Source organism: Manis javanica, chromosome 2 (genome assembly GCF_040802235.1).
Source record: "Manis javanica isolate MJ-LG chromosome 2, MJ_LKY, whole genome shotgun sequence".
NCBI lineage: Eukaryota > Metazoa > Chordata > Mammalia > Pholidota > Manidae > Manis > Manis javanica.
The window spans coordinates 149062210-149089249 of NC_133157.1; the positions used below are offsets into that span (position 1 = coordinate 149062210).

The 27040-nt window shown below is 39.3% G+C and overlaps 1 long non-coding RNA gene across 1 annotated transcript in view; it reads right to left on the reverse strand.

The window, feature by feature from the left end:
* Nucleotides 1-265: 265 nt before the first annotated feature.
* Nucleotides 266-27040, reverse strand: part of LOC108386924 (uncharacterized) — a 38300-nt gene continuing 11525 nt past the window's right edge. Inside the window, exon 2 of the long non-coding RNA XR_012124090.1 lies at nucleotides 266-676. This is a non-coding gene — a long non-coding RNA (uncharacterized lncRNA). The remainder of the gene's footprint in view (nucleotides 677-27040) is intronic.

Below are 27040 nucleotides of genomic sequence, written 5' to 3' on the forward strand. Positions count from 1 at the left end.
ATTTTACCTGCCAAATGGTGACAGTCATGATCATCTGCCTTCCTCACCACCTGGTCATATAAGGTCTTTAATGAATTTCATTGTTATAAGGCATTTTCCTATCCTTGACAGGACATTGCTACCTGCTGTAAGGAAAGAACCATCACCACTATTGACTCACAGCCAAAAGAGAGACTTTCTCAGGCTTACTTGCTGATGAAGTGATAGTATCTAACATTTATATAAGGCTTTTGGTCACACACAAAAAAAATAAACCATTTAAAAGTTCACAGTTTCGAAATACAAATTTATTGTTGCAGTTGCTTCCTTTGAAAGGCAATGTGCTTTCCGCACCTGGAGCCAGTTACAGGACAGATTGCTGCAGAGGTCCGCAGTCCAGATGGCCAGAGCTGGCCTTGGACGCTCAGCTCATGACGCAGTCTCCCTCTGCCCAACAGGCCTCTCATTGTAAGGCAGCCCGGGACTCAGCTGATGTCAAAAGCCCCCTTGTGCCCCGGGCGGATTGTTCCCACGAAGCCTGCCCCACACATCCTGCGGCAGGTAGAGACGGGGCTCGCCCTGCAGATGGTGCTGCCACAGCCACTGCCACTTCTCCCCACCACATGATCTTGGGATCTTCCCAGAGACTGGCACAAAGCACGATTCAGGGTTTGCCTTTGACTGATGCACACTTGGCCTGCAGATGGACAGAGAAGAAGAAAAAGGCGCCCCAGTGTTTTGCCACACTCGCCTGGGAGAGCTTGGGAATTCTGGCTTATTTACCAGCTTCAACTCGGGCTGAAAAACAAATTAGAAAGTTGCCAATGGTTTCATTCAGTCTACGAAATGGGCCTAATGGGAGTCTGTGGGTGAACCCATCAATGCACAAAAGTCAGGAAATCCAAGATTGCCATTCCCACAGCCTGCGGAGGCCTTCCACACACAGGTAGACTCTGTGCCCTGCAAGGCCCTCAACTGCATCCTTGCCAAAGTGAAGCCCCACGTGGAGGCCACCCTGGAAGCGCGCCCACCTTCCAGGGAAAAAAATGGTCTCTACTACACTCCTTACATTACAATTTCAACTGGAAAATCAGCCCCTTATTTTTAAGTTGACTTTTTTCTGGAGTATCATATATTGGCTAAAAAGTACATGCAGTACATGAACAGCGTGATGGATTTTTACAGCATGAATACAATGTAATCGATATTTAGTCAAGAGATTGAGTGTTGCCAGTATCCCAGAAGCTCTGGACATGCCTCCTCCCACCTCTAATGTAATGATGAAATCAGATTATAAAAATTCACAGAGAAATGCGGTGTAAGTAGACTCTGAGACTCTGGAGCTTGAAAAACATTATTTGAGAGAATCTCCTGAAATTGAGCCAGCCTTCTGGGAACCCTGGCTCAAGTTCCTATCGTTACAGTTTACACCCAGCACAGCAGGATAAAGGAGGGGGTGTGTCTGAAAGTTTTTGCAGGTCCTGTCTTCTGAGATGGAGGTATAGCTCCCAGAATTCTTTCTTTCTGTAAGCAGATACACCTGGCAGAGGAATCACAAATAACAGATGTTCTCAACCAAGGACGCACCTGAGAAGCCCTATCAAGGGTCCAGTGCTGGGCCCACCCAGGCCTGAGTCAGTGCTTCTGGGAATCAGGTCTAGCCACGTAAATCTCAAACATGTCCCTGGGGGACTCGGAGGCACAGCTGTGGGTGAGCCACAACTCTCTCGAACTATTGCTCATTTTCCTCTCTCATTAAACCAGTACCTTCTGAGCCCTTGCCTCCAACAGACAAAAAGGAGGAAGGGCCAGGAAGACATGCGAAGGCACCGTGAGAGGGCTCAGGTGAATGTCTCCCCTTCCTAACCTTACCTGGGCCAGTTCTGCCCAACTCAGATGCTGATTGACTGCAGGTCAGAATCAAGGCTTCACCTCCCCCAACCTCACATGTCCGGTTCCTTTTTTGCACATACTTCAGGCCTTTGCATGTATCAGAAGTTCTTTCTTTCCTCTTGTCCACACAGCAAATTTCTACACATTCTTCAAGATCCAGGCAAAATGTTCCCATGCCCTATAGATTTCCTGACTTAGTCCTCTGTGTCCCCTACATCATCAATGGCCTCTTTGCAGCCCTTACCACTCTACATTGTAATGACCCTTTGTGATGCCTGCCCCAGTGAATGGACTTAGATTTTCCTCTCTCCACCTCTGCATTCTTGGGCCAAGAATGAAACCTGGGACATGCTGAAGAAATAAAAAATGGATGGATGCATGGACAGATGGATGGATGGATGGAGGCATGGATGAATGGGTGGATGGATGGAAAATTACTTGAAAGTACTTTGTAAAGTGCAAACTGTTCTATTTCCATTCATTCCTTAACTATCATACACAGATGGCTGTCTTAGAACTCAAACTTTTTATCTACACTCCCATCCTTCTCACCTTTCAAGTAAATAACCAATTCTTTGCCATTTCAACAGCAAATAGAAAATGTACACCTTCACTATGTAACTGTTAGCAAAAATGCATCATTCTTCCCAGCATCATTATTCTCTCAGACTCACTTCCCAGTCTCACATCCCAATGAACCTTTTGCCTCTCTCTTTTTCCCCAAAAAGAGAACATGGAGCAAAATAGAGGCCTTGGAAATAACATCTAGAAAGTATGCCTGAGAACCCATGGAACAACGGCATTGAGGCCAACTCCTGGTCTACATTGCCATTCAGAAGGCAGCTCAGTTCCTGCCAGGTGTGTACACACAGACATGTGTTTCTTGGGAAGAATAAACTACCCCCAGCCTGGGCGGCGATGGGAAGCTCAGAGTTCTGGCACAATGCTCTTCCCCAGGAGCTAGTAGTTTCCTCAATGGAGGAAATGTTTTTGAATGACAGCCCTAGCCTGTGAGGCATTTCCTACATCCCAAGGGCAGACACATGGCAGAACCCTAGTCAACATAAGGCATTTAAGTATGTGAAAAAAGTCAAATAAAAATTGTAAAGGTGAGAAGAAAAGTGAATGGTTGGAGAAAAGTAATGTTAACTAGGAGAAAAGTAATGTTAAAATGTTAACTCTGTTTTGTTTTTGTTTTTTCTGAGAAGCTGAGCCATTTATTGACCAGGAAGGTTCAGGGAAAATCTGTGCTTCTCACTCAGAAGTCATAGCTCCAGAGGGAAATGAGAAGGCAGAAGCTGGCCAAAGGAAAAGATTCTTCTGTAAGTTTGGACCCGGATTCAGTTTCCTTTTTCCTGGGCTTAGTTTCACATTCCTAGAGAGCAAAGTTCCTATTTGAACTTGGAAGGAAATGCAATTCACTTAGGCAAAATATTTAATTCTTGTTTTTTCCAAAGGCCCAGCACACACCGCCTGGTGGCAAGGATCTGGAAGCACGAGGTTGCATTCTTCCCTTAAACTTGGCATTTGCTCCAAGTTCCTTGATTGCTGTCTTCCTGCAAGTGAAGTTACGCTTAAGTGGCAGGTGTCAGTGTTTATTTCCTGGCAACTACTTCATGACATTGGATTTGAGGAAAGGAAGGAGTCACGTGTCTATGGAACTGTGGTTTCCCCTTGTCTTTTCAGTGGAACCAAGATCAAGGTCCCAGTTGTCTTGAACTTCTGGATCTGGCTCAGAGGGGGCCAAAGTCTGCCACTGCTGCTGGGGAGGGCTGGGGGCGTGTTGGGACAGGCACAGGATGCGAGCAAGGAGGTGACCACGGAGGGCTCATCAGGAGTCAGAGCACCTATAACCAGGATGTTTCTTACCCTGGGAAGCCAGGACAGGAACACTTAAAGAAAGCATGTCAACAGCATCATTAACAATGTATCAGAATTCCATTACTTTAGAAGAATTCCAGAACTGGACAGAGAGAGACCATGTAAATCAAACCTATAATCTTATATATGACACAACTGGTTTACCAAGACCAGCAGTGAACAACTTTCATATCAGAATCAATCATGACATCTACTAATACAGCTCTACTGAAGCATTATCAAGAGAACCATATAACTTCAAAATATTGCCATCTGGTCAGTCTCTGTTATGTCTCATGTATCCCCATTTCTTTCATTCCTTTGAGTAAAGTTAATGCATTTCTAGGAAGTGCACATTAAAAACAAATTTGTGTTCAAATCGAGAGGCAGTCTACAAAATAAAAATCCTGTACTCTAAAAGTAGTGTCAAGGTCATGAAAGCCATAAAGAAAGAAAAAAAAAGGCTAAGTAATCATTCCAGATTTTTAAAAAGTAAAGGGAAATGACAACTAAATGACATGCGACTCTGGAATGGATCCTAGATTAGAAAATAAGTATTTTATTTTCCCATAAAGGATGTAAGTGAAATGGTAAAATTTGAAGAAGGTCTATAGATATTAGTACATCAATGTTAATTTCCTGATTTTGATAATTTTACTGTGGTTCTATAAGAGAATGTTCTTGCCTTTAGGTGACACATGCTGAAGTATTTAGGGGTAAAGAAGCATGTGTCACACAAATTAATATCATCCCCGTGTGTCCCAGCAGAAATAAGGTTAAAGTACCCCAAGGGACAGTCTGACCCAAGGGCAAGTGCTGGAGAGCCCAGACAAGGCAGTGGCCCATGTGCCTACCTGGAGTTCCCCGTCACAGAGGTTCCTGAGGTAGTAAGAAAATTGCTTGATCTCTACTGTCCTTTGTTTCTCCATCGGAAGAGGTTAAGAAAATACCAGCAGTGCATTTACTGAAACCTTTATCTGTTCCAGGCCCTATTTCCAGCACTTTATGTGCATTAACAACAACCTTTCACAAACAGGAAGGCTGAGTCATGGAGAGGAATGTAATTCGCTCAAATTCACACAGCTGAACAGCAGTGGTGAGCAAAACTGAACTGCTACCTTATCAGACATCTTATCTACTAGTGTTCTGTGAAACCTAAGGGAAATATGTCAAGTGCTAATTTAGTGCCCATACCAAGGGAATGTTCAGTAAAGATTAGTTAGTTGCCAGTATCAACACCATTCCCACCATTGATGACACCCTCAGCATGCCTGCATTAGCAGGATTCCAAGTCTGCATTTCTTAGGTTCCTTTTCTTATTAAGTCTTCTGTAGTTTCATCAAACAATGTAACCTATAAACTGAACACCACATATCTCAGAAGAGCTAAAGAAAAATTAGAGGTAACATATGTGAGTATATTTTTCTTATAACAATTGATAACTCTGTAGTTTGTTTCGTAAAACATGGCTGGTGTGAAGCATTTAGACTTGAGGACATTTCTCATACTATTTGAATTCCTTCCATAGGACATCATAGAGCCAGGGGAGAAAAGCTTTTTATTCAATCATTTCTGGGGGGTAAATAGTTTGGGCATGTATTCAGGCTTTTCTCCAGAAATCATGCTAATTTATCTTGTCTAGTAAAAGATGCTAGATGTCATTCAAACCAGATGTTATTTCACACATAATTTTTGTGGGTTTTAAGATTTTTCAGTCCCTTACAGAGTAGCCTTTGACTGTTTTCACTTGGTTGGTGTTGAGGCTGAGTAGATGGGCCTTGGGTCATTTTCCCTATGTCCAAAAGGAGACTGTATTTGTCTGCCAGCACTGCAGTAATAAAGTACCACAGAATGAAGGACTCAAAAACCAAATTTATTTCCTCCTAGTTCTGGAAGCTGGAAGTCTAAGACCAACGTGCTGGCAGGGTTGGTTCCTCCGGAGGCCTTGCTCCTTGGCTTGAAGACGGCGTCTCCTCACTGTGTCCTCACATGCCCTTCTCTCTGCACATGACTGGATCCTAATTTTCTCTTCTCATAAGGATACTAGTCATATTAGATTCAGGTCCACCCAAATGACCTCAATTTAACTTAACTACCTCTTTAAAGGTCCTACCTCCAAATACAGTCATATTTTCAGGTACTGAGAGTTAGGATTTTGACATATAAATTTTGGAGAGACATAATTCAGCCCATAACAAAGACTTAGAGGGAAGGGAAGACAGAATCCATATATATAAGTCCAGGAAGAAGTCCTCCTTGGAACCTAATATTGGGAACCCTTTGTGAGTGTAGCTTCTGACGCTGCCTGTCTGCTCTGTATTAGTCTCTGGGAAATTGTCCAGTGGAAGATCCATCCCGGCAAAACTTCCAGAAACTCCTCCTGCATCCCCATAAACTCATTCTGAACCCTACTGACAATTCCTTGATCCCTTGCTCAGCAGCCTCTGTAGTACCATCTTCAGTATAATTCTCAGTTCGCAGGAAGACAAAACTCTTGTGCATAATATGTTGGCACTACTGCTGAATTCAACATAGCCAATATGGCTAAGCAACTTGGAAATAATCCATCCTTTCAATAGCTGATATAATTTTAGTACTTTATTTACTACAAACATTGAATTTTGCCTTCAGGCCTCATAGAGAACAGCACTGACAACTTCCAGAAACATATTTGAAATGCCTAGTGTAGTGTACACAGCTGACTAGAAATGTTCCCTCTGTGCTGTGACAGGAATGAGCTAAAGTAAAGGGTACAAAACCACTAACCCAAAATGACAGCTCCCCAGTCTGCCCCAGATCTCCCTGCCCCACGTGACCACCGATTTAGGAGCCAGAGACCTGTCATCTTGAGTCTGCTAATGACCTTACACAGAAGTTAGGCTTCCGTCAGTGAAACAGCGATTGAAAATATATCATTCTCTTTCCCCAAAAACCATTGTAAAAGGGTCAAATGAAGTGGAACGCTAAAACAAACTTGGTAAAAAATCAAAACTATATTAAGTAATGCAGTTTTAATTAACTGTCAAAACCAACCTAAGTCCACTAAGTTTGTTACTTTTATTCTGGCGTTGTCTTCTAGCTTATACTCATTACCAGATAAAGACTGAAGGGATTCTATGGCAAAACTTGTCTTCAATCCCAAGAGATTTCAATCTATGAATTCACTGTCCCTAATGTATCTTTACTGATTTTTCCCAGCTCTAGACTTCATACTGTATTAACAGAGGACACAAGAGTAATTGTATGCACCTGAAACTAATATAATGTTATATGTCAATTACACCTCAATTAAAAAAACAAAAAACCCACAACATATAATATGACCTTGGTCTTAATAATTTATTATCAAGTTGCACAACAGTGTGAATGTACTTACTGCCACAGAACTTCATACTTGCAAATAGCTAAAATGGTAAATTTTTTGTTATGTATATTCTACCTCAAATTATTTTTAAAAATTCATCATTAATATGTGATTTTATAGTAACTCTGGGAGTCGACTGTAATGCCACGCATGACCACCAGGGGACAGCATAGGCCTGACTCTGCTTTAGCCTTCCTCATTAGGCTTTGGCGGTGGGTTTTCTGAAATCACAAAGTGCCCATCTCCCCCAGGAAAACCTCTCTGTACGTCAGGATCTGGAAATGCCCACCCGAGCAGCGGCCCCATGTCCCGTAGCAGGACCTTGCCCAAGGAAGGGTTCTAGCCTCTCCTTCTGCCCTGAATGGTGCTGGGCAGGGGACTCTGAGCTCCAGATCAAGGTCAGCACTTTGGAGTTGAAGGGTGGTCCGGCACAGCAGGCGTGGATGAAGAAGCCAGGCACTGGAGTCAATGTACAATATGTAGGCATCAGATCCGACCACATTTAAATTGGTGCCGAGTTCACTGTTTCCCAAGCCCCTGGCTTTCTGAAGTGTCAAGGGAACAGGAACAGGTTTGTGAGGAAGAGGCAGCCTGGGGCAGGTGCATCAGGACCCTAGACCTGGTCAGAAAAGAACAGGAGGTCACACAGGCCTCGGGAAATGTTATTGGCAAAGAGCCCACAAGGATTTCTTATTTACACTATTTTGTATTTTCAAAGTGGTCCTCATTCATTATAAGCTAATAATTCTGAACCATGTCCCCTCGTATTACAGACCAAAGACTGCAACACTGGAAATCAGCACTTTAAGCAGAAGGCAGCAAGGATGAAAACGGACCCCCAATCTCCTTTGTGCCCTGTTTGTGGTTAAATACAGCAAACCCTTGGCAAGCACATTACTCCTGATGGGAAAAAGAAAACAAAAAAACCCAACCTGGGACCAAGACCCAGCTGGGACCTGGTAGAAAGGTTGCATTGCAACAGAAAAAGAAACTCAGCCCGCCTCCCCACTCCCATTCACTGCTGACGCCTCAGAGCCTCTGAGCACATGTGGAACTGGCACAACCTGTTCTGTCACCAAAACTGTGGGCAGGCAGTGAAGAGACCGGCCCTGGGGACGCGCGCTACGCACAGATGGGTGGTAACAAGGTCATAGGCCAGAGTGTGTGTGCACCCCGTGGCGTGCGGTTCCCACACCAGGCCTTTAATTCATCCCAGGAATGGCTGCCCCCCCTGGAAGCGGCCTGGAAACTGCAAGCTAATTTCAGGGATTGACCTGTGTTCTTGGGCAGGAGAGAGTAAGAGGATGGGTAGGTGAGGGCAGGCTATTCACAAGAGGGCAGCCTTTGATGCGAGTGGGCAGAGTTTGGCCGAAACTCAACACCCCTTAGAAGTACAGATTAGTCAGGAGGAAGAAAGGAGAAGGCATTGTGGAAGTTTGCAAGAAGGAGACAAAGATGCCTGTGTTTTGTGTCGCTCAGCTGCCTCTAGAAAATGTCCATTTGTTTTCTTTCCACTCCTTTTACATTTTAAGTGGAAGCCAGTGAATGTGCCTTTTCAGTGTTCCCAATTTCACCGTTTTCACTACACCTCATGTTGCCATTTTAATGAAGCATCATTTTTCCAGAGGGTGTGGGAACAAAACTTAGTTAATGACCTCTCAGAGCAAACACTGAGTTCTTCAAATATTTCCCTGGATTAAAACCCCCACCCCACAATTCACTTCCTTTTTAAAATGCCAGTTTGCCAACTACTGCAAACCAATAAACAGGGCTTTCCTTTACTCTCCAGCCACAGAGTTCCTTACAGTCTGGCAGCCTGGGCAGTCCCTGAGAAAACCCAGCCCTTGGCTGTGCCCTGGAGGGCACAGTGGCACAGCTGTGATCCCCTCAGAAGCATGACACCACATGCCTGGCAGTCCTCCAGCACAGGTTCAGGGGACTCAGCAAAGACCTGGGAAGACCCTGGAGATTATCTAAGCCAACTAGACACTTTACAGATGAGGAAACAGAGGCCGGTGGGGAGAGGTGTGCAGAGGCCACACATGGTGTCACAGGTAGAAGGGAATAAGCAGGGCAGACCCCGTGTGGTTCCCACCGCCTGCCTCAGCATCACTTGGTGGCAGTTGTGCAAAATGCAAACTCCAGAACCCCTTCTCAAACCCTCTGAACTGGAATTGCTTGGGGTGGGGACTAGGGATTTATATTTCAACCATGCCCCACCACTGAAGTTGTGATACACACTCACCGTAGGAAACACCAGCAGTAGGAGAAAGAATAGGTTTGGAGTCAGACAGATCTGGGTTTGAGCCCCATCTCTGCTAATTGCTAGCTCTGCACATTTGGCAAGCTAATGGCTCTGAACTCTGTTTCTTCATCTGTAACTGAGGAAACTGAAGCGAGGGCTACATAGGGCACACTCAGGCCCCAGGGTGTGGCACCAGAATGTATTCAGTGTCTGGAGATTGCAGCCACAGAGCTCCTGTTTATATGAGCTTGGGCACATGATTTGCCACCTCTGAGCCTCAAATTCCTTACCTGTAAATGGAGATGATAATACCTCCTCCCAGGAATGTTGTGAAGGTTAAATGCCATCATGTCATGGCAGCATGGTCCAGTAATGAAACATTCTAGGTCTTTCAAATAGAATTCAAGGCAGGGATTTGGTTCCCCAGGACATGGAAGAGATAAGGAACCAAACAGAATGAAGAGGCCATCTAGAGACTGGCTGCTGGAAAGACAATGGAAGGTGGTGGTTGTACAGAGCCCAGGAGTCAGGCTAACCAGCAGCGCTAGAACCAGGGAGGGGCAGGAGAGCTAACACCACAGAGAAGAACTGGCTGCTGTGGGGACACCATGTGAGGCTGACAGGAAGGGGCAGCAAGGTCTTGACTTCTCTCCTCCCCTAACCCTGCAGTCTCTTGCCAGTGCCTCTCCTTGCCCAGAGGAGGTAGAGGCCCAAAGACAGGGAAGCCTGGGAAGCCTATTTCCTGGAGACACAGAGCAGAGAAGGGAGGACACAGGGTCTGAAAGCAGACAAGCAAATGCCCAGCATGCACACATAAGAACCTGTGCACTGCCTCAGACAAGGGGAGGCATCTGTTAGTGCCGTCCCCGCGACCCTTAGCAACCCCGCAGGGCAGCCCGAAGCAAGGCTCTTGGCAAGAAAAGTATTTATTTGCAAGATGCCTGCCTTTCGTCAGTTGCATTCAGGCATCATTTCTCCAGGGCGGTCGCAGTGCAGAGGAAATGTCCTGAAGTGAGAATCCCAGATGGGTCACTCTTGAAATAAGCCTGCATTTCTTCGTGTATGAAAACATGACTAATACATTATTTCATAAGGCATCATAGGGATTTAATGAGATCATAGACACAAAAGGACTTTATATACTTATAGTCCTATACACACACAGCGTATGTGTATATTCTCAAAGAGGAGACATTTTCAAAAAAAGAGCTGTCTGATTTGCTATGACCTATATTCAATAAAGTTACCTTTTCCCAACTGATTTTTCAAGTTCATTATTTTCTTTTCAGTAGAATGCTCTTTGAGCAAATACTGTTAAGCACACAGTTCAGCGCTAGCAAAGCAATGCTCCAGCCAAAAGCTCACCCAAGAACCACTTAGCCAATGTGATGGCAGCCTGTTCTGTAAAAGAAAGATTTTTACGTGTCTGTGTAAGCCTGGACTGTACAGTTGTGCCCTCTCCATTGACAAGGTTAATGAAACAGTAGCTACATCATAATATAATAAAATACAAATATAATAAAAACTATAATCGGACTAATCTCTTTGTGTACTTTACCTGCATTATTATTATTGAATGTATTATATAACAATAATTCTTACTACTATTATTATTTCAATTTCTTAACTGGAAAATCACTGATACTTAGAGTGGTCAATTAACTCACTCAATTCCCCAATTTGTAACCAACAAAGCTAGAATTTGATGACAGGTCTGGCTGAATTCAAAACTGGTTACTGTTCTCTGCCTCCCTACACCATTAGCCTTTGGAGTACTGGTCACCTAAGGAAATGATTCTGTGTCCTCAATTATAGTGGAAAGAACCCCAAACCAAGCACAAGAAGATGTGAACTCCAGGCGGCCTGGCTCTAGCCAGTGCTGTGTTCTCATCCACAAAAGGGTAGATCTGTAGAAAATGGCCTTTACAGCTGCAAAATTTGATGAGTTTCAAAAATTTCTGATTACTTAACAGTTCTGATAACAAAAATGCCATTGTTTGCCATGGTATTTATGCACAGTTCACTATTTGATATCTTTACAATGAAAAACTATTCACTTCTGCTCTTTGGGTTTCTTGCTCGTTTTATTAGCCCAAGTCATTGTGCTAGGCTCTGTGAAATATTCTGAAATTTAGTATTCTTAATATACTTTTTTAAATCTTCCATTTTTTCCACAAAGTATTACATTATATATCCAGGCACATTATATTTTGTTGGTTTTAACAAAGACTGTCCCAGGATGGGCCAAACAGCCAGCATACCCTTGAGTGTCATCAATCACATAGCAGCCGGCAGAGCTTATTCGGTGTTGGCGAGCCAGGCTTGAGGCCAGCAACCAGGACCCAGTGAGCAGATCAGCCGGGGTGGCCCAAGAGAAGGAAGAAGATGAGGGCAATGTGAGGACAAAGCAGAAACACCACCAAGACAGAGCAGCTGGAGTCTCATGGAACACGCAGGCCCATCTGGGCCCTTCGCATGAGATCAGGAGGCCTCATATGCAGCTTTCCAAGGAAGCAAGACAAGCCACATATTTGCTGAGGAAAGTAAAGGCCAACCAATTGGATGGGGAATTTCCAAGAGAGGGCAACAAGAAGATTCCAGGAGATGAAGGTGTGTGGAGTTGACAGTGAGTCCCTCATTCCCCCTGCACCACAGTGTGGTTACCCAAGGCAATAATTTTGAGGTACCACCCCCAAAAACAGGGAAAACATTTGTTCCCAAAGAACTAAACCATCAAGTCTACAGGTAATGTGAAAGGCTAGTCATCTGGTTACTCTAGGTCACTGGTGAAACAGTTTCAAAAACACCCAAAATGCCTATCAAAAGGATCCAAGAATTACCTTAGGAAGGCCAGCCTGGAGTATGATCGAAATTAGGCAACAGGAACTTAGTCAACTATATTGAACCCTATAATACTGAACTGGAAAACACAGTCAATCTCATAGACAGAACAAGAAAATTTGAAGTTCCAGAATGGGTAGTGGCCACGCAAGCTCTGATGAAGTGAGGGCTGAACAGCTCACAGACCCCAGCACTGCAATCAATGGGCTTGCACATATACGGCTGCTGAAACCCAGCGTGATTAATTATCTAAATCAGACACCTCCTCTTTGCTCTGATTCCATATTAGCCAGGGAATCTCCTATTATAAATTTACTCCCCAAGGAGAGCTGCCAAGGAGATAACATGCCCCTCATACTGGCCTAAATATCTCAGTCAAAGGGATGTTCAGAATTCTCATTGCAAAATAAAAGCTACTTTCATGTATACATCAACCTCTTGTCACCTGAGTTAATGGGAGTCTCCCTGCTGAGAGCTGGAACCATACCAAGTGTGCTTAAATTTTTAAACATTTGAAGCTTCAAAGCTGAGAACCTAACCTGGGTTGGTGCAGAAGCTATAAAAGGTAAATGCCAATTTAGGACACCTGTGGGCATGGACACAGCCAGCCTCCCTTAATACTATTCCAGCACTGCCCCATGCCATCAAATTTAAACAAGTAACAGTGGGTGTTCATGTGCCCAGTTCACTTCAAATGCTCCACAGTGCAAGACAGCTCTGTAGCCTGTAAAACTGGAGGAATTATTGTCTTGGGCCAGCCAGATCTGTGTTGCAGGAAAGAATTCAAGGTCTTTGAACTGTAAATAAATTCTGTAACATGGGACATTAAATTGTGAGTTGCAACAGCATAGTTTAGATACGGTGAGTCACAGAGCGACCAACACGGTTTTCTATGCCACTCCAACTACATTCTCTTCAGAGCCTCACTTAGACACTTCTGGGACTGCAACCATTTCTTAGCAATTTAAATCACATGTGTTAAAAACCAGATAGCACCTTGGCCATAAACAAATAGCTCGCAACATCTGTATTGCCATGGTAAAATTCTAAAAGTCAAAAAAGAGGAAACATTACAACTGAATTTGACCCATAAAAAGTTTTAAATTATGTGAAAGTTTTAAATTCTGGGGTTAACTATCAAAATTAAAATTGCAAAGACAAAGCAAGAGATTAGAAAAATATTGGCAGTAAATATGGCAGCAAAAGGGAAAAGAAGCCTTTTGTTGAAAAGTATTTGAACTTCCTAATAAATAAATGAAAATGAAGAAAAAGAAATTCTATTGTTTACCTACTTAAAAGTAAGCAAGAATACCTAGCAAAAATTAAGTGCAATTGGAAGAAAATAAGATTCTTATATGCTGTATGTGTTAACAGCAGATATTTACACAACTTTCTTAAGTTCATCACACATCAAGGGTAATAGAATCATTGACATTCTTTTATAATTGGTAAGACTTTAAGGTTTTTATCTTATGAGAAAAATTTAAAGATGGAAAAATGGCACTCATTAACATTCATTTTAGTTTATGCATAATAGAAAAAATAGAAAACCTAACTTTCCAGCAAGAAACAGTTAAAGCAATTATAATGCATAATTGTGTTATATTTTGGTTAAATGTTTAGAATGTGCTAAACAAAAGCCTGAGTATTGGATTTTAAGTGTGTTAAAACTATAGCTCTGGAAATATGTGAACATGTGGACAAAGTATGGGAGAGAACAGAAAACAAGAAAGCTCTTGTGATGCATTTGAATCCCAGATCTACCACTTAGCAGCTGCAAGACACTGGGCATGTTACTTAAACTCTCTGTGTCCCAGTTTTCCAGTCTGTAAAATGAAGTTTGTAATAATACCTACCTAGCAAGGTTGGTATATAGATTAAATGAATTATTTTAAATAAAAATCCCTAGAAAACTGTGTATTCTGTGGCTAGCACAAACTAAGTGCTATACAAATGTTATTATTGGTCATTAGATTATTCTCCATCATATTATTACGATAGCCTTTATAATAAATAAAATTGGAAAGGCTAATTTAAGAAATTATCTCCCTGATGCTTAAACATTATTGTCAAATGTATTTTATTTCTATTAAGAAAATCTCATCATGTCCTCAAGAACGTTTCAGTTGAATGAACATGTATTATGCACCTATATGCTTGTACCTTATGTACTCATGGCACTTACAGTCAGTAGACACATGAGGAATCAGTCATGCTGTTCTCAGCTTTGTGCACCACCCTTTCATCCCAAATCATAAATGCTATTCCATCATTTTATCATTTTTTGCTGCTGTTAATGCACCCTGAATACTTGCTTTATATTTTTATATTATATTTATGTAACTAGTCTTAAGGTTTATAAAAATCTGCCTCTGAATTGAATGGGCTTCTATTCTCATTAGATTTTAAAACAGCTGTAGCAGTTTTAATACCCTGTCAATATTTAACAATTACCATTTCACCCATGTATCATGTAGGCATTAAAAAAATTTTTTAATGTGGGCATATCAAAATATGCTTACATCCCAATATTTTTTAGTATCTGTCCTTTGAAATCAAAATGGACTCTTCATTCTGTAAAAATATACTGTATTCCCATTCCTGTTTTCATGTTTTTTAATAATTCAACAAATGTTTATTGAGTACGTATGATGTGCCAGACATTCACCATGCTAGATACTGTGGCTAAGAGGATAGTTCTCATTCCCATCTTGTTCAGTCTTGAGGATGAAACCCTGATCATGATGCAAAAATAAGAGCTATAAATAAGAGCATGTCCAGGGCTATGGAGCAAGAAGCAGAAGCCCAAAGGAAAGCCTTCCTACTCATTCTGAAAACAGATGGGGCTCAGGGAAAGAGTTCTGAGGAAGTCATGTGAAGTCAGTCTGGAAGGACACTGGGTGACAGCCAGACCGATAAAGCTGGAAGCGCTTGCCAAGAAAAGGACACAGATGACACTGAGGCAGGAGGACACAGAGAGCGCAGCATGTCCCCCAGATGCTTAGCCTGCGTGGAACAAAGCCTGGGCCAAGGGCGTTAGGTGAGATGAAGCCAAAGATTCCTTACAAATCCTACTAAAAACATTGAGATTTATATCCTGATGGGGAGGGAAAGCCATTTAAAATTTGTAGACAAGGGAAAGAAAGCTTCAGATTTGCATCACAAAAGATCCATCTACTGATAGTGTGGAGTGGGGAGATACAGCAAGGAGAGACCAGCCAAGAGGCTTTGTGAAGTAGTGAAAAAAAATCTATGAAGAGGGCCCGAGCAAAGGCAGTGGCGATAGGGAGGATCAGACAGTGGATAAATTTAAGGCAATAAGGACAACTCAACTTAAAAGAAAAGAGCACCACCTGAACATTGCGCAAAGTAACCTTAGCTGTAGGGAAGAGCTCACAAGTACAGGACTACACCTCAGTTAAAGTAAAGACTAGAAAAACCTGCCAGCTAACACAGAGATGACAAAGAAGCAGGTCTATCTTGGTCAAAACTGGGGAAAAACCCTTCCCTAAGAACTTGAAATGATGTGCCTCCCCTTACCTGAGTTCAGGGTTTAAATTCCTCAAAAAAGCATTTAAATACTTTTAATTACACTTTAAATTTCCACTGTTCTGGAAGAGCAAGCCCAGGCAAATGAAATATGGAGGACTATGGAATAAGCCCAGTGGTGAATGGAAAAAAAAAAAGAAGAAGATAAAAAACAGTACAGACAACCCCAAATAGCCAAAGCAATCCTGAGAAGGAAGAATAAAGCTGGGGAGATTACCCTCCCTGACTTCAAGCACCACTACAAAGCCACAGTAATCAAGACAATTTGGCACTGACATGAGAACGGACCAACAGACCAATGGAACAGACTGGACAGCCCAGATATAAACCCAAGCATATATGGTCAACTAATACACAATAAAAGAGCCATGTATGTTTAGTACACATCATGTGGGGGATCATGGGGAGAACAGGGTAGCACAGAGAAGGCAAATAGTGGATCTGTGGCATCTTACTAAACTGATGGACAGTGACTGCATTGGGGTATGGGTGGGGACTTGATAATATGGGTAAATGTAGTAACCATATTGTTTTTTCATGTGAAACTTTCATAAGAGTGTATATCAATGATACCTTAATAAAAAAATTTTTTAAAGCAAAACAAAAGGAAAATTAATTAATTAATTAAATTTAAAAAAATAAAAGAGCCATGGACATACAACAGGGAAATGACAGCTCTTCAACAACTGGTGTTGGCAAAACTGGACAACTACATGCAAGATAATGAAACTGGATTATTGTCTATCCACCTACACAAAAGTAAACTTGAAATGGATCAAAGACCTGAATGTAAGTCATGAGACCATAAAATTCTTAGAAGGCAACATAGGCAAATATCTCCTGAATATAAACATGAGCAACTTTTTTCTGAACACATCTCCTTGAGCAAGGAAAACAAAAGCAAAAATGTTGCATGGAATTATATCAAACTAAAAAGCTTCTGTACAGCAAAGGACACCACCAACAGAACAAAAAGGCATCCTATGGTATGGTAGAATATATTTGTAAATGAATTATCCGACAAGGGGTTAACATTCAAAATATATAAAAAACTCACATACCTCAACACTCAAAAAGCAAATAAACTGATTTAAAAATGGGCAGAAGATATGAACAGATGATTCTCCAAAGAAGAAATTCAGATGACCTACAGGTACATGAAGTGATGCTCCACATCACTAATTATCAGAGAAATACAAATTAAAACCACAATGAGATATCACCTCACACCAGTTAGGATGGCCAGTATCGAAAAGACTAAGAACAATAAATGCCGGCAAGGATGCAAAGAAAGAGGAACCTTCCTACACTGCTGGTGGGAATGTAGACAAACTAGTTCAACCACTGTGAAAAGCAATATGGAGGTTCCTCAAAACACCAAAAATGAAATACCATTTGACCCAGGAATTCCACTCCTAGGAATTTACCCAAAGAAAGCAAGATCTCAAATTCAAAAAGATATATGCACCCCTATGTTTATTGTAGCACTTTTTACAATAGCCAAGATACAGAAGCAACCTAAGTATCCATCTGTAAATGAATGGATAAAGCAGAGGTGGTACAGATACACAATGAAATACTATTCAGCCATAAGAAAGAAACAAATCCTACCATTTGCAATAACATGGATGGAGCTGGAGGATACTCTGCTCAGTGAAATAAGCCAGGTGAAAAAAGACAAGTACCAAATGATTTCCCTCATTTGTGGAGTACAGCAATGAAGCAAAACTGAAGGAACAAAACAGCAACAGACTCACAGACTCCAAGAAGGGACTAGCAAAGGGCAGAGATGGGAGAGGGTGGGTGGGGAGAGGGATTGAGGGGTATTATGATTGGCACACATGGTGTGGGGAGGATCATGGGGAAGACAGTGTAGCACAGAGAAGCCAAATAGTGATTCTGTGGCACCTTACTACACTGATGGACAGTGACTGCAATGGGGTATGTGGGGGGGACTTGATAATATGCGTGAATGCAGTAACTACATTGTTTTTTCATGTGAAACCTTTGTAAGAGTGTATATCAATAATACCTTAATAAAAAAAACAGTACAGAAAATAGACTGTCACTAATGTGAAGTTAGTAATGTAAAAATAATGTGTGTCATATATGCACAGACCATCCCTGAATCACACTTTTGTGTCACAGGCTCAGTCTTTGGTCTTCATCTCTCTCTAGAGACATTCACTCTATTGATGATTTCACCAGGTCTCAAAGTTTAAGAACCATCTATAAACTGATCACTCCCAAATTTGCATCTCTAGGTCACACTTCTCTCCCAAATTCCAGATGTGAATACCCAATAACCAACTCAAAATCTCTACTTGAATAACATCTAAAACACCCCCAAAATTTCTTAGATCCCCTCAAGCCTGCTCCTCCACATCCTTCCCCATTTTTATAGACAGTAAATCTGTCCCTCCAATTTCTCAGTCTTAGAACCTTGGAGTCATTCTTGACTCCACTCTTGCTCTCACATCCATTCATCAGAAAGCCGACTGGATCTATCTTCAACATCTATCCAGACTCCCCTTGCTTTACAAGTCCTCAGCAGCCACCACCCTGGACAAAGCCATCACTATATGGACACCGGAACTACTGCACCAACTTACAGCAGGTCTCCCTGCTTCTGTGCTTGCTCCCCTGACTATAACACACATCCTAATTTGAATTCACAATCCAGAGTGATCCTTTAAAAAGTCAGTAAGATATGTCACCTCTCCACCCAAAACCCTGCACTGTCACAGTGTCACCCAAAATAAAAGCCTAAGTGCTTACAAGGGTCCAAGAGCCTGTCTGATCTGTGCCCCTGTACTTTTCTGATCTCCTACTACTCCACATTCCTGCAGTTCACTCCAGCATGCTAGGCTCCTTGCAATTCCTTGAGCATGCCAGGCTCAAGATGTTCCTATCTTATACCCTTTGGTCCAACTGCTCCCTTGACCTGGGACATGCATCCCCCTGTCATCCACTTGCTAACTCTCTCACCTTCTTAAGTCTTTAATCAAATCTTACAAAGTCAAGGAGGCTTATAGTGAGCACACCATTTAATGCTGCTGCCTGCCCCCTGGCCCCTGCAACTTTGATCCTGCTTGCCCTGCTTTACTTGTCCTATTTCCCACATCACGCTCACCTTCAACATAATATACCATTGTAGCTCCGGGGGAAGTGTGTTTCCGGCCTGAACTAAATAAATCTCTGTGACCGAAATCAGTCTAGGGAAAACTAGATTGGGAGTAAAACCTGTTTATTTCTCATGGTGCCATTCTTCCCTCTGGCCACCACCGCTCTCGCTCCCCCATCTCCCCCATTCCGATGCACCCTCGCCTCTCCGCTGTCCCTTCCAGGAGAAACTTCACAGAGGGATGGCAACTGACAGGCCCCAGACCAATTACACAACAGAGGGGAGGAGAGAACAGTTTCTCTCCACCCCTTGTCCCAGAGGCTGTGGGAAGAATCACCTACTGATACGGAAATGGATTAAGGCCAAGCAAGAAATTCTGGAAATATTGCAATTTTACCCCTCAACCATGCTTATTTGTCATGTTTGTTTGCTGTCTTTCTCCTTCTACCACACACACACACACACACACACATACACACACACTAACACTTAGAAGGTAGGCTTGCTGAAGACAAGGATCTCTCTGTTTTGTCACTCATGTATCCCAAGCTCCGAGATCAATGTCCAGCACATAGCAGAATATCTGTTAAATGGGTGAATCAGAGAAACAACAAGAAACTGCCAACAGTAATTCCAGCTGGAAAGCTGCACTCGGTGAATGGAGTACAAAGATGGGAAGAGGGTTTAATTATATTCACTTTTCTTCTTGGTTCATATTGTCACATATATTAACTATTCAGAAGAATTAATAAAAGGACAAAAATAGTGAAATCTAAAACACATAAGAAATAAAATGTAGTCTTAGGCTGATGAAACTTCCTTGGGATCCTAGAAAACCTAAGTACAAAACTGCTCTGATAGATTGCTAGTTTCAGGTCTCAATAACATTCACACACATAAAGGTCTGCTGATGATAAGCTTCAAATACCAGTAGGAGCTAGGGCTTCAAAACATGAATTTTGGAGAGATACAAACATTCAGTCCATGACACATAGATGAAATATTTATCACTAATAGATCATTAAAGAAAATATTAAAAACATATATTCAGGCAAGAAGAAAACTGAAAGCAAAAAAATTAAAAGTAAAAAAGAAATGAGTGAAGAAACTAATAGACATGTAAGTAAATCTAAAACAAACATTGATTATCTAACACATTAATAAAAAATAATAGGAGTATAAAAATAAGATGGAACTAACCACTGAACACTAATAACATGTAAAACTGGAGGGCCGCAAAGGACACCATCAACAGAACAAAAAGGCATCCTACAGTATGGGAGAATATATTTGTAAATGACATATCCGACAGGGGGTTAACATCCCAAATATATAAAGAACTTACACACCTCAACTCCTAAAAAGCAAATAACCCGATTAAAAAATGGGCAGAGGATATGAAGACACAGTTCTCCAAAGAAGAAATTCAGATGGCCAACAGGCACATGAAAAGATGTTCTACATCACTAATCATCAGGGAAATGCAAATTAAAACCACAATGAGATATCACCTCACACCAGTAAGGATGGCCAGCATCTAAAAGACTAAGAACAACAAATGCTGGCGAGGATGTGGAGAAAGGGGAACCCTCCTACACTGCTGGTGGGAATGTAAGCTAGTTCAACCATTGTGGAAAGCAATATGGAGGTTCCTTAAAAATCTAAAAATAGAAATACCATTTGACCCGGGAATCCCACTCCTTGGAATTTACCCAAAGAATACAACTTCTCAGATTCAAAAAGACATATGCACCCCTATGTTTATCACAGCACTTTTTACAATAGCCAAGATATGGAAGCAACCTAAGTGTCCATCTGTAGATGAATGGATAAAGAAGATGTGGTACATATACACAATGGAAAACTGTTTGGCCATAAGAAAGAAACAAATCCTACCATTTGCAACAACATGGGTGGAGCTGGAGGACATTATGCTCAGTGAAATAAGCCAGGCAGAGAAAGACAAATGCCAAATGATTTCCCTCATTTGTGGAGTATAACAATGAAGCAAAACTGAAGGAACAAAATAGCAGCAGACTCAGAGACTCCAAGAATGAACTAGTGGTTACCAAAGGGGAGGGGTGTGGGAGGGCAGGTGGGGTTGGAAGGGAGAAGGGGTCTGAGGGGTATTATGTTTAGTACACATGGTGTGGGGGATCACGGGGAGAACAGTGTAGCACAGAGAAGGCACATAGTAGATCTGTGGCATCTTGCTGCTCTGATGGACAGTGACTGCATTAGGGTATGGGTGGGGACTTGACAATATGGGTAAATGTAGTAACCACATTGTTTTTTCATGTGAAACCTTCATAAGAGTGTATATCAATCATACCTTAATTTTTTTTTAAAGTGAAATATCAACAACAAAAACAAAAACAAAAATACTGGGGGGCCGTGATAGGAGTAAAGCCTTCCTAGAACCTTGTATATTTCTTAGCAAGAAGGTACATAGAGAGATATTAGTTAACATGAGATTTTAGCAAGTTAAGTATGTGTGTTAAAATGTGAACTAGTAAAAGAATGGAAATACCATTCTTCAAAACCAGTAACTGATAGGGAGATATGGAATAAAGAAAGCCCCGTATAACAAAAGAAGACAGAGAAGGGACAAAATAAAGAATAGAAAATGCAACAACATGCTTTTTAAAGTTATTTTTAGTTGAAGTTTACATAGTGTATGAAAAAAATCAGAATTGTATTTCATCAATTCTAACATGTTTGTTTTCAGAGAAAATGATATAATGAATCCCCATGTAATATTTGCCAGCTTCAACAGTGATCACACTTTGTTATTAATTCCCACACCATTAAGAAAAAACCTTTTCAAATCATTTTAAGGCAAACACAGACATCATATTGCTTTATCTATCAATACTTCAGAGTGTACCACCAATAACACAAACAGAGGAGGATTTTAAAAACAATATATTATTGTTTTCTCAAATAACAAAATTATCATTTCACATAACTACAATATCATTATCTCAAATAATAAAGCTAACACTAATACTTCAATATCATTTAATACTCAATCTGTGTTCAATCTTACCTGAACATCTCAAAACTTTTTTCGTATACTTGGCTTGTTCAAATCAGGATCCAAAAAAGATGTACAAGTTGTATGTGATTGATGTAATTTATATTTCTTTATACCCATCACAGTTCCCCCATTCTTTTTGTTGTTGCTATTTTTATTGCTGTTTATTTGTTAAAGAAACATATAGAATTTCTCGTTTTCTGGATTTACCTGACTGCATTCATGAGGTATCAATTAGCATGTTCCCCAATCTTCTGAATTTACTGTAAGATCTAGTTAGAGCTAAAGATATAATCTTAGATTAAATGTTTTGTATCTTTCTTTTTGAAGGATACTTCATAGACGATATTGTGCACTTCCTAGTTCATTTCATCAAAAGCAAATAATGTTTGATTTCCCACTTCTAAAGAAGTGAAAATGGATCAGTTGGTTCATGTGATGTCAGTCTGATCCATTCTTTATAAATTTTCCAATAAACTGTACACATAACACTGTTAGTAACCAGTGCTTATCAATGCCTACATCCATTATTTCATTACGGTTTCAAAATAATGCTTTAAAAGTTGTATCATTTCCCCACACTGATTAACTAGAATTCTTCTATAAAGAACACTAACCATGTGCTTATTCTGAAATAAATGTAATACAATTTAGGAAAGACAATACATATGCTTAATTCATTATTTTTATCGATCAGTTTTCAGAATAATAAGTTGGTATAAAGCATGTTCAAAAAATAATAAATGTAATTTTTCATATTCAACTGATGAATTTATATGTTTGATGTATATCAATTCATTGGAGACATAAATATTTTTAACTCTCAATTAGTCCCATCTTTGGCCAGTTTTTCTTTTGTTCTTTTAATAATACCCCAATAATCTTTGAGCACTTCATTGCTCCCTAGGATGACAGAATGCCCATGGCTTGCTCAAAACCTGAAATCGGCAATTTCTCAAAGGAGCCTTGGTTCCTCTTATTGGGCAGTGGTATTTAGAGAACATAATCTGTATACTATGGATACTCATTGCTAATGGGTTATCATTGCTTCAAGAGCTCTCAGGGGTCAGAGCTAGGAAATATGACTATTTTTAGAAATATGAAACTTAACTATGATTTTATATTGATATTTCCAACTCACAGGATTACAGGATTTTTATGTAAATATTTTTATTTTATATTTGTATTCTATTTCTCTCATATGACAAAACTTGGCTCCTAATGAAAGTCACATAATCATTTCTTAACTTTAACATATACTCATGTTTATGTTTTTAAAATAACACTAAAATACATTTTCAAAATATTTATAAAAATAAGACTAATTAATTTACCTAAAGATATTTTTTTATAGTTCTTTTTGCTTTTAAGATACATCCCATTCAAGATGTAGAGTCAGAAGATTATGCTTCTAAGTCACTTGAGATAATTCTTCTCTATGTGGCTATCCAACATCTCAGTATTGGTTAGGTTTATTTATTTCTAGTGGTCGGTAACATTTTAGGTTGTTCTTTTGTTTTTTATTTAATTTTTTAGTGTAAAATATTTACATGACTCCATACTCAAACTACTAAGCATGGTATATTTAAAGAGGTCTACTATTTCTCTCTAACTTCTCCCCCATATTCCTTTCCTTATTCATAAGTAATATTTTTTATCCATTTTTGGTTTTCTTCCTTCCATTATTTTTTTAAAAGATAAGCAAACACTGTATATTTACTTAATTCTTCCACCACTTTTCTTATGCAAGTACAGTATATAATGCACTCTTCTGCACTTCGCACTTTCTATCCAACAATATGTAGTTGTGGATACAAAGACATAGTATATATAGAGAGAGAGAGACATAATATATATAGATATATATAGGTATTGATATCAATATTGCCATAGATATATCTATATCCCATATTATCTTCTTACAGTTTTATAATGCTCCATTAGATCGATATACCATAGTTTATCAATGAGAACACTATTGATAGACATTTGATTTACTTTTAGTACTTTACTACTGCAAATAGCACTGTATTTAACAGCCTATTGGTTATTTTGTGTTTTTGCCAGTATATTTTTTAGGCTAAATTCCTATAGGTGGAATATCTGAATCAAAGAATAAATCAGTCTATAATTTCACTTAGAACTATCAAATTCCTCAGCATAAGGACTGTTCCAGTTTGTATTCTCACTAGCAACATATGAGACTACTTAGGATGTGTTTATAGTTGATGGCATTTTATATTCAATGAAATATGTTATATCAATAATCTCAATCAAATAAATGGACTGAAGTGTCCAAATAAGAGGTAAAATTTTTATGATTGAAATTATGTATTTTAATTATCATGATATTTATAATTAAAAGACCTAACACTGTAGCCTGAAAGGTTGATAGTGAAATTATAGGAAAAAGTATACCAGATAAATACTACTCATATGAAATATAGTATACCTATAATTTTAATATCAGACCAAGCAAAATTTAGGGGAAAAGCATCCCTAGGGGTAAAGGGCATTCCTATATAGTAATAAAATATTAACATCTAAATTTTTAACTTGTATGTACCTAAAACCATTACTTCAAAATATATAAAGCAAAAGCTGACAACATTGTCAGGAGTTATTAAACAAGTGAATGTCATAGAGGGAAACACTAACCATTTCTCCCATTAATTGATAGCTCAAACAGATAAAATATTAGAAAGGAATAGAATATTTCAATAAGACTATTAGTAGCTTGATCTAATTAAAAGATAAAGCAACCTGTATCCCCACCAAAAAACTAGTAGCTATATTCTTCTCAAACATATATGGATCATTTTGAAAACATACTTTACACTAGGATATAAAATATGTCTCAATAAATAACAAATAGTCAGTGTTGTACAAAGTACCTTCCTGAGGTAATTGTGTTAGAAATCAATAACTATGAATACCTTTTTATAAAACTCAGCTGTTTAGAAATTGGAAGTCTATTAATACAACTTGTAATATTAACAAAATAAAGGAGAAAAATATTAAGATAATTTCAACAGATATACAGAAGACATTTCAAGAAGCCAATAGAAAAAAGTTATAATCATGAAAAATTGGAAGCATTCTCTTTCCCATAAACAACAGGAGAAGCATGTCCTATTCACTTCATCTATGTCGTGTTTTACTGGATACACTAGCCTGTACAGTAACATCATAAACAAAACTATGAATACTGATTACCTGTAAAGAATATAGTGGACCATATAGAAAATCCAATTAACACCTACAGATAAAATCCCAGAAAAGAAATAAGAACATTCAGCAAGTTTTCTGATTATAAAGCCAAAAATAACTGTATGTCACATTTTTAAATGTCATTTTCTAAATTATATATCATTTACAAAAATAAAAAATAAATCTAAGGCATTCTGGAATGAATTTAACAAAAGATATAAAAGACCTTTATGGAGAATATCATAAAATATTATTTAAGAACCCCAAAGGAAAAAAACAAAAAGAAGGATACTATGTTCATGAGTGAAAAGATTAAGATGTCAATTTCCTCAACATACTATAACAAATTCAATTCATTCCAATAAAAATCTTAAAATGTTGGAGGAGGACATGATTTAATGTCTGAATCTAAAACTTATATGCAAGAGTAAAGGAACAAAAATAACTAAGAGAATTTAAAGAAAATAAGGAGAATTACTATGTCAGTTATCAAGAGTTATTTGAAAGCTATAATAATCAATTATAATTATAAAAGTGATTGAGTGCTCACCATGTCCCAGACATTGTATTAAGATCTTAAGATATAGTAACTCATTTAATATTCATAATAAATCTACTTATTAACAATTATTAGTATCCCCTTTTTACAGAGGAAAAAGCTGAAGCGTAGAGATTTTAAGTAGATGCTCAAGATCACACATCATACCAGTGGTACAAGACAAACTGATCATAGAACAGAATAGATTTTTCTTCCCAGATTTACATTTACATATACATATAAACACATATGTGTGTGTATATCCAGTATATCATGTTATACTGGATATGATACAGATAGAGATAGACATACACATATACACATACACACACACACATATACACACATCCAGTGTATCATATACTGGAGATGATACAAATATAGACATGGATACTGGCTATGTAGCAAAAGAAGCATTACCAATCAGTAAGGATAATGTGGACAATTTAACAAGAAAATTATTATCCACATGGAAAACATACAAATAAATCACTGCATCATTCATAAAAATGAGTTCAAGGTGAGAAACAAAAATGTGAAATGTTTAGAAGAAAACAGAGGATATCTTTATGACATCCAAAAAATGAAGAATTTCTTAAGATGCAAAAAACAATTACCCAAAAATTGGATAAATTTGACTAAAAATTAAAAAAAGAAAATTTCTCTACCCAAAGTATATATAAGTAAAATAAAATGAAAGACACTAGTATCCAGAATATAGAGAAAAAAGCAACTGATCATTAAGAAAAACATAAATAATCCTTGCATTGTAGGTAAAATAGTAAAATGACAATGTATAGAAGAGGAAACACAAATGACTAATAAATATATTAAAATATATATACTTACCTCATTGGTAATTAGAAAATCAAAAATTAAAACAAGTAAATAATATTTAATACCATCAAACTAATAAATACGAACACACCAGATTCTTGTTTTTTAATTTTTTATTAAGGTATGATTGATATACACTCTCATGAAGGTTTCAAATGAAAAAACAATGTGGTTACTACATTTACCCATATTATCAAGTCCCCACCCATACCCCAATGCAGTCACTGTCCATCAGTGTAGCAAGTTGCCAGAGATCCACTATGTCCCTTCTCTGTGGTACACTGTTCTCCCGGTGATCCCCCACACCATGTGTACTAAACATAATACCACTCAGTCCCCTTCTCCTTCCCTACCCCACCCTGCCCTCCCACACACCTCCCCTTTGGTAACCACTAGTTCATTCTTGGAGTCTCTGAGTCTGCTGCCATTTTGTTCCTTCAGTTTTGCTTCATTGTTATACTCCACAAATGAGGGAAATCATTTGGCATTTGTCTTTCTCCATCTGGCTTATTTCACTGAGCATAATGTCCTCCAGCTCCATCCATGTTGTTGCAAATGGTAGG